Source organism: Eriocheir sinensis, chromosome 20, assembly GCF_024679095.1.
Source record: "Eriocheir sinensis breed Jianghai 21 chromosome 20, ASM2467909v1, whole genome shotgun sequence".
Lineage (NCBI taxonomy): Eukaryota > Metazoa > Arthropoda > Malacostraca > Decapoda > Varunidae > Eriocheir > Eriocheir sinensis.
Window position 1 is genome coordinate 5,031,535 of NC_066528.1, and position 9,287 is coordinate 5,040,821.

At 41.6% G+C, this 9,287-nt stretch overlaps 1 non-coding gene across 1 annotated transcript; it reads left to right on the forward strand.

Moving 5' to 3' along the window:
- The first annotated feature begins 717 nt into the window (after positions 1 to 717).
- On the forward strand, positions 718 to 790 carry Trnae-cuc (transfer RNA glutamic acid (anticodon CUC)). The gene has a single exon. It is a non-coding gene; the product is annotated as a tRNA-Glu (tRNA).
- Positions 791 to 9,287: the final 8,497 nt, after the last annotated feature.

Below are 9,287 nucleotides of genomic sequence, written 5' to 3' on the forward strand. Positions count from 1 at the left end.
AGGGGCCGATCAGTCATTATTCGAAGGAGGTTGAATCGAGTATAATAAATTTAGACTCCGACTCCGACTCCACGCCCCTGCATTATTCACAGAAACGTCCATAACACCCCATGAATTGTGTGCGTTATTCCATGCTGAGGATGCTTGGCTGAAGTGTTTGCTGCATTATCCACGCATTTGCATCGAATTACATTATTTCGACGAGTTTTAGAGACACGGATCTATTAGTAAACTTAAAGCGCACTTTTCCAAATAATGCCGCGCGAGGCGATATAATCCGGGAGGAAGCTTGATTGAATTAAAATGCTTATTCGGATTTGACGAGTGCTAACTATGATTTCCTTTTACCGTGTTGACTCGTTGATGAGCTAATAATAATAAGTCTTAATTAAGAATGAGGTAGATCCGAGCTTAGCGTTTCCGTTGAGTAAATATTAAAAACTCATTCACTTTGCAGGAACATAAGCTCGATTGTAATTTTCTTCTTTGGTCAATATTAGTCCACAGAGGGAACCATTCCTTATTTATTGTGTGATTCAACATTCTCTCTCTCTCTCTCTCTCTCTCTCTCTCTCTCTCTCTCTCTCTCTCTCTCTCTCTCTCTCTCTCTCTCTCTCTCTCTCTCTCTCTCTCTCTCTCTCTCTCTCTCTCTCTCTCTCTCTCTCTCTCTCTCTCTCTCTCTCTCTCTCTCTCTCACACACACACACACACACACACGGCCCGGTAGCTCAGGGGTTGAGCGTCTGGCTCTCAACCAGAAGGACCGGGGTTCAATTCCCCGGCCGGGTGAAGATAAGTTGGGTTTATCTTCTTGCACGTGTAGCCCCTGTTCACCTAGCAGTGAGTAGGTACGCGACGTCAGGCAAGGAGTTGTGACCTCGTTGTCGCGGTGTGTTGTGTGAGTGGTCTCAGTCCTACCCAAAGATCAGTACTACAGGCTCTGTGTTCTTCCGTAGGGGAACGACTGGCTGTCTCGAGAGAGACCCGCAGCAGACCAAGAGGTGAATTACACACAGTACCACCAACCCACAACACATCACAAACAGCTTCCTCCTTGATATGTACCTCCCGACCTTCACGCCGTGCATACTGACGCTAACTTTCTCCCCAGTCGCCTCAAAGCACTCCAACTTGGTAATTCTTTAATGCATGCCACAACGCCGCCCTTCCTTATCTTCCTCCCTCGGCCGTCTACACCCACATAGTTACAGTGCACGGCCGGGCTATAGAAGTGTCATATTCTTCAAACATTCCAGCTCCCAAGCTCACATAGTTAAGGCTTTCGTAGGAGTTTTGAGCATTTCCAAGTGTAGCTTTATGGCCCTAGTGGTAGTATTACCCTTATTCTGTGCATGAACTTAAGAAACACAGATTTGACAAGGCTTTCGTAGGAGTTTTGAGCATTTCCACGGGTAGTTTTATGACCCTGGTGGTAGTTTGACCTATCTTCTGCACCATGAACTTAAGAAACACAGATTTCTGGCTTTCGTAGGAAGTTGAGCAAATCCATGGGTAGTTTTATGAGCCTGGTCGTAGTTTGACCGAAGCTTCTTCTGTACCCTGAACCAAAAAACATTCTTTAGAACCCGACTGATCTTCTTTTTGGCCTTTGAAAATATTTGATGTGAGAGGTTCATATTTGTCAATGCTTTCGTAGGAGTTTTTGAGCAATTCCATGGGTAGTTTTATGTCCCTGGTAGTAGTTTGACCCTTCTTACGTACCTTGAACCTAAAAACACACTCAATAAGACCATACTCATCTCCTTTCTGACATTTGGAAATAGTTGACGTGAGAAGCCGAAGCGTCTGAGAATTCCGTCCTCTCTCTCTCTCTCTCTCTCTCTCTCTCTCTCTCTCTCTCTCTCTCTCTCTCTCTCTCTCTCTCTCTCTCTCTCTCTCTCTCTCTCTCTCTCTCTCTCTCTCTCTCTCTCTCTCTCTCTCTCTCTCTCTCTCTCTCTCTCTCTCTCTCTCTCTCTCTCTCTCTCTCTCTCTCTCTCTCTCTCTCTCTCTCTCTCTCTCCCCCCCGACCCATTAGTCTAACTTCAATTGAGGGTAGGGGGGGGAATCATGGCCCCCTATATCAAAGAAAAAATAATAATGAATAAATAAATATTACAGGAAAATAATAGGAATATGTATATTGGTATTACGATTACGAATGTGTGTGTGTGTGTGTGTGTGTGTGTGTGTGTGTGTGTGTGTGTGTGTGTGTGTGTGTGTGTGTAGTTGAGAGCTCAGTGACACCGACTGACCGAGTTATATCCCCACTGGTTTTGTTTGAGTTGATGGTAGGATATAAGGTGTGCTCTGGTGATAAAAAGTAAGGTGTTAAATGATGGGTTCATAAAACTGTGTAGAGTGCGATGTCAAGCTGTCAACTGTAAGCGGCGGAGGATGTTTGTAGCAGGGAGTGGGAGACAGGAAGAGGAACGAGATTGGGACAGCTCTGGCAGAGAGAGCACGAAAGTCCTAAGTGTGCCTTCTCTCCTTCTTGCCTCTCAGATTTACTTGATTTTAGGTGTAAGGTGCTGTCAAAGTGATTGGAGGACTATATAATTATACCATTGAGGCAGCGAGCGAACTTGTCTGGTGACAGTGGTGAGTATGTAATAATTGATTCTGTATTATGACGGGGAGAGTGGCAGGCGACGCTACACGCGTATGGGACCTGTGACGTCGAACTTTGCTGCTATATTACCACCTTTAAGACCTTTTTGTGCTTGACAGTGGACAGTGTAGAGTGGCTAAGTAACTATTGTATGTTCAGCACTTGAACAATGGAGCTGCTGAGTTGATTAGGAGCAGGTGATCTATTTTGAGAGAACAATGGAGCTGCTGAGTTGATTAGGAGCAGGTGATCTATTTTGAGAAACATTCATTGACGACGTGTATAGGCTCACGTGCCCGTAGCCTATTCATGTTATCCGTATAATATCTTCTGACCCAAAATTCCAAATTTCTGAAAATTATGATTGATAGACTTCACTTTCTTTTTATGTAGTACTTTTTTTTTATAGAGTGTGTCATTTCTTGAATTCACGGAGGCTTGGGATTTGTGCCTTTCCATTCTTTACATATTTCCTCCTTGGTCACAAAACGCCAGAAAACGCTTCTCGTACGTACTCTATCTGGTGTAAGAAAATCATCACTGACTCGGCTGATGCCCCGGATAGTTCAGTTAATCAGGTAGGTAAATAATGAAATAATGATTAAGAATAATTACTGCAAAACACGTTAGGTGAAGAATCAGCAGCCAAGCGTAATCTAAAATAATAAGTGACCCAGGTTTTCTCATGAGTTTGGAAGTGCTCACCTCAGTTCTAAGCGTCAATAAATCCTTGCCAGAAAAGCTGCAGGGGTCACAACAAGAACTGATAAGTGCTCTTGAAGCGTTGCTTCACAGAGCTGCATAGATGCATTTCAGTCCTATCGTGATGGAAATAAGTTCAACCAACTTTTTGCCCAAGCTGAGGAAAGGTTCGGAGATATCATCCAGAAGCCTTGAACAATCAGTGGTCATCAGAAACATAATTAAGGCTAACCCTCCAGCAGCAACTCCATAGGAGTACTATCGAAGAGCTATTTTTCTCCCATTTTCGGACACTGCTATAGCACAACTCAGGGAAAAGTTTGCATCTAAACACATTAGGAGTTTTTTGTTTGGAAATCTTGTTCCCTCTCTTTCAGTTGATACTTATTTTAGGGAACTGAAGGAGGCAGTTGAATTTTATGGAAAATTTCTTGATGGAGATGAAGATCTCGTTGAAGATGAATATCTACGGGGGCAGAGTTATTGGAAGCGTCGTGAATCTCATGAGAGGTCAAAGCAAGTTGTTGAGACATTGGCATGTGCCAAAAAATTGGGCACATATCCAAATTTTTCCACCTTATTGCAATTTTTTCAACCCTACCTGTTAGCACTTCCACCAATGAGCGATCCTTTAGTGCCCTTGAATTGCTTAAAACATACCTTAGGAACGCAATGAGTGAAAGTCGTTTAAATGGACAGGCCCTACTTTGTCTATTGTGACACAAATCTTGATCATGAAGTCCTTGATGAATTTGCACGTCAGAACAGACGCATAAATTTGAGGTAAACCAGTTTCACTGTATTGTTGTTAACAGTAACTAATCTAATTCATCTAGTTAATTTTTATTTTATATTCATAAAATACCTGGCCCAGTTTTCATGTATCTTGTACGTAAAAATATGTATTACAGCAGCAGCCTGTATAAACGAAGATTACACATGTTATATGAATATAACATTTTTTTTCTTGCCAGTATATTACTTTTTTATTAGAACATGTAGTTCTAAAGTAAGTAGTGTTTCGAGGGTAAATTTTGCAGTCCAAATTACAGAAATGAACAAGATTTCAAAAGTAATGTTCGCTCAAGTAACATAAAATTAGTACTTTTAAGAATATTTAAATCTCCCAGATTTATATATATATATATATATATATATATATATATATATATATATATATATATATATATATATATATATATATATATATATATATATATATATATATATATATATATATATATATATATATATATATATATATATATATATATATATATATATATATATATATATATATATATATATATATATATATATATATATATATATATATATATATATATATATATATATATATATATATATATATATATATATATATATATATATATATATATATATATGGTAAGCAACTTGAGCATAATTAGAGACAAAATTGTGAGTTACCTCAAAGCCACTCATTAATTGGGGATTCACAACATGGCTTCCGTAACAAAGATCCTGCCTGTCAAACCTACTGACCTTTTATAACGATCTCTTCTCAATTTATGACGTAACCAAATCAGTGGACGTAGTCTATCTTGATTTCCAGAAAGCGTTTGATAAAGTCCCACATCATAAATTACTTTATAAATTAAAGCAAATAGGCATTGACGGTCAAGTAAACCAATGGATCGCGAATTGGTTGAGCAACAGACAACAAAGAGTTGTGATTGACGGATTTAACTCAGAGTGGGCGCCGGCCACTAGTGGCGTCCCTCAGGGCTCGGTTCTTGGCCCAGTGCTCTTCATTATTTACATCAACGACGTGGATGTTGGACTCAATCGCATTAGTAAATTTGCAGACGACACAAAGATTGGTAACTCGGTTCTCACTGACGAAGACAGGCAAAGCCTCCAAGAGGATTTGCACAAAATTTCAGCTTGGTCGGATAAATGGGAGATGCCCTTTAACGTAGACAAGTGCCAGGTCCTTCAAGTTGGAACAAAAAATAAGAAATTCGATTACGAAATACGCGGCGTTAAACTCACAAGCGTTCAATGCGTTAAGGTCCTGGGGATTAAAATCGCGTCAAACCTCAAATTCTCACATCAATGCACTGATGCAGCAAATAAAGCGAACAGAATGTTGGGCCTCATTAAAAGAAACTTTTTATTCAAGAATAAAGATGTAATACTTCCGCTCTTCAATAGTTTAGTCAGACCCCACTTGGAATATGCGGTACAGTTTTGGTCTCCCCACCATGCAAAGGACATTGCTAAACTAGAAGGTGATCAGCGTCGAGCAACAAAAATGACCCCTTCCTTGCGCAACAAATCCTACGAAGAAAGACTTTCCACCCTTAACATGTTCTCTCTTGAGAAAGGTCGCCTCCGAGGAAAACTGATCGAATGTTTTAAAATACTTAATGGTTTCACGAATATAGACAGAACAAAAATGGTTTATGATCGATGACACTTTGCGAACGAGGAACAATGGCACAAAACTCAAATGTAGACAAGTAAATTCAGACTGCACCAAATTTTTTCTTCACCAACGTTGTAGTGCGAGAATGGAATAAGCTCCCACCTTCGATCAGTGGTCCAGTGTAACACGATTGACTCCTTTAAAAACAAGCTCGACCGTCACTTCCTTGAACTTAATATTAACTAGAGCAGAAAAGCAACGTTTTGGAGCCATCTGATTAATGTAAAATCACTTAGGTTTAAGGACAGACCACCTAGTCTGGACCATGGGGTCTGTGTGGTCTGATTTTCTATGTAAATCTATGTAAATCTCTCTCTCTCTCTCTCTCTCTCTCTCTCTCTCTCTCTCTCTCTCTCTCTCTCTCTCTCTCTCTCTCTCTCTCTCTCTCTCTCTCTCTCTCTCTCTCTCTCTCTCTCTCTCTCTCTCTCTCTCTCTCTCTCTCTCTCTCTCTCTCTCTCTCTCTCTCTCTCTCTCTCTCTCTCTCTCTCTCTCTCTCTCTCTCTCTCTCTCTCTTTGCCCGCCCGGTCCACTTCCCGCGACAACACTCACCTCCATTTACATAACGATAATGACTTGTCTCCGTCGTAATGGAAAATTGTGTCTGCTGGATATGCTTAGCTCGAGTTTTCCTGCTGTTTGAGGGTCGTTCGAGGCAGCACCGGCGGCACTCAGCACTGTGTTGGTGTGTTGCGTTAATGCCGCCAGCACCAGGGAACTTTGGAGCGAGATAATCTACATTTTTTCCATGATTATAAGCCTCCCGGGGCAGTGTAGTGGTGGCTGTAACCTTAACTCGGGACGTGCTCGTTGGCGTTAGTGTTGGTTAAAAGTACAAACAATTACCTCATGAAACAACCATTACATGTGCTCTCTTTTTCTTGTAAAGGGCCATTTTTTTTACAGTAGAGGAAACAGTTCAAGGGCAAAAAAAGGAAACAATAATGAAAAACAAAAGCCCGCTATTCATTGCTCCTACAAAAGAGTCAAGAAGAGTGGCCGAAAGATAGGTCAATTTCGGGAGGAGAGGTGTCCTGATACCCTTCTCTTGAAAGGAATACGATGATAATGTTACTCATTTAATAACCCACCCAGTAACTACACTTTAAATGACTGTTCTTGACCACTCCAGCTGTTAAAGGGATTTGGGTGTGCCTGTGTAGCTGTGCGGGCTTTCTCGTGGGGGAACCGTCGGTGGTGGGGGCGGCGAGTGAGTGAAGCGACGCACCCCTGGTATATGCTCCCCGTTAGTTAGTGAGCTCTGACCCTCGACCCAGAAAGCACTGTTTTACCCACAGGAAACGCGCAACTTCAGTCTAAGGTTCTATTTCGAGGAGAAGAAAATTTAATATAGTATTCAGTTTTCTCTTTCTTTTTAATAACAGTTCTTGACCACTCTAGATGTTGAAGGAGTCAGGGCGTGCGTGTGCCCTCTGACCTCGACCGAGAAATTGTTATATGACCGTCAGAAACAGCGTGAATAGAGTCTTGCGTTATATTTAAACGAGAAGAAATATAGCATTCAGTTTCCTCTCGTTACTGAGAAGGGAACGAATGTCAGGATGATTTTTGCAACATGAATATACTTCCAGATTCATGCAGTGTAAAACTCTTGCTGGGACGTATCTCCTAAAAGGGCTTTCCATGGACTATTTCCGACGTGACGAGTAGCTGAGTGAGTTTATTTGGTCTGCTCAGAGTGGTCAGGGGAATAGATTGTCAGGTCCAGCGTAACTTAGCTCATTCAACTTAATATTTACTGAAGTAGGAATGCAAAGTCTTGGTGGCGTTTGATTACTAGAATTTCAATTAAGTTTACGGACAGACCACCTATCGTATGTGTGGTCCAGATATCTATGTAAATCTATGCAACCACAACCCACCGCCATCACCACTACAACTACGACTATTACTACCACCACCACCACCACTATTACTACCACCACAACTACTACAACAACTACTACTACTACTACTACTACTACTACTACTACTACTACTACTACTACTACTACTACTACTACTACTACTACTACTACTACTACTACTACTACTACTACTACCACTACCACTTTTACTTTTACTACTATTATAACCACTACCATCATCATCTCCACCACCACGACCACCACCACTACCACCATCATTACCACCACCACTACCACCGCGTACTCCTGGCGCAGCACAAATTAAGTGAGACTTTTTCACGACCCTTCCGCCGGCCTGTGTGTGTGTGTGTGTGTGTGTGTGTGTGTGTGTGTGTGTGTATTTGTATGTCAGATTGCCTGTCTACCTGTCTCCTATAAAACCCTTGCCAAATATGTGTTTCTTAGGTTCATCGTACAGAAGAAGCGTCAAACTACCACCAGAGACATAAAACTACCCCTGGAAATGCCCAAAACTCCTATGAAACCCTTGCCAAATGTGTGTTTCTTAGGTTCATGGTACAGGAGAAGGATCAAACTACCATCATAGACATAAAACTACCCCTGGAAATGCCCAAAAACTCCTATGACACCCTTGCCAAATGTGTGTTTCTTAGGTTAATGGTACAGAAGAAGGGTCAAACTACCACCAGGGACACTAAACTACCCCGGGAAATGACCAAAAAAACCACGAAAACCCTGTCAAATGTGTGTTTCTCAGCTTCATGGTACAGAAGAAGGACCAAACTACCACCAGGGACATAAAACTGCCCCTGGAAATGCCTAAAACTCCTATGAAACCCTTGCCAAATGTGTGTTTTTTAGGTTCATGGTACAGAAGAAGGGCCAAACTATACCTGGGACATAAAACTACCCCGGAAATGCCCACAACTCCTATGAAACTCTTGCCAAATGTGCGTCTCTTAGGTTCATAGTACAAAAGAAGCGTCAAACTACCACCTGGGACATAAAACTACCCCTGGAAATGCCCACAAATCCTATGAAACCCTTGCCAAATGTGTGTTTCTAGGTTCATGGTACAGAAGAAAGGTCAAACTACCGCCAGGGACATAAAACTACCCCTGGAAATGCCCAAAAATCCTATGAACCCCTTGCCAAATGTGTGTTTCTTAGGTTCATGGTACAGAAGAAGGGTGAAACTACCACCTGGAACATAAAACTACCCTGGAAATGCCCAAAAATCCTATGAAACCCTTGCCAAATGTGTGTTTTTAGGTTCATGGTACAGAAGAAGGGTCAAACCACCACAAGGGACATAAAACTACCCCTGGAAATGCTCAAAACTCCTATGAAACTCCCGCCAAATGTGTGTTTTTTAGGTTCATGGAACAGAAGAAGGGCCAAACTACCACAAGGGACATTAAACTACCCCGGAAAGTGCCCAAAACCCCCACGAAAACCCAGTCAAATGTGTTTTTCTCAGGTTCATGGTACAGAAGAAGGGCCAAAATACCACAAGGGACATAAAACTACCCCGGGAAATGCCCAAAACCCCTACGAAAACCCTGTCAAATGTGTGTTTCTCAGGTTCATGGTACAGGAGAAGGGCCAAACTACCACAAGG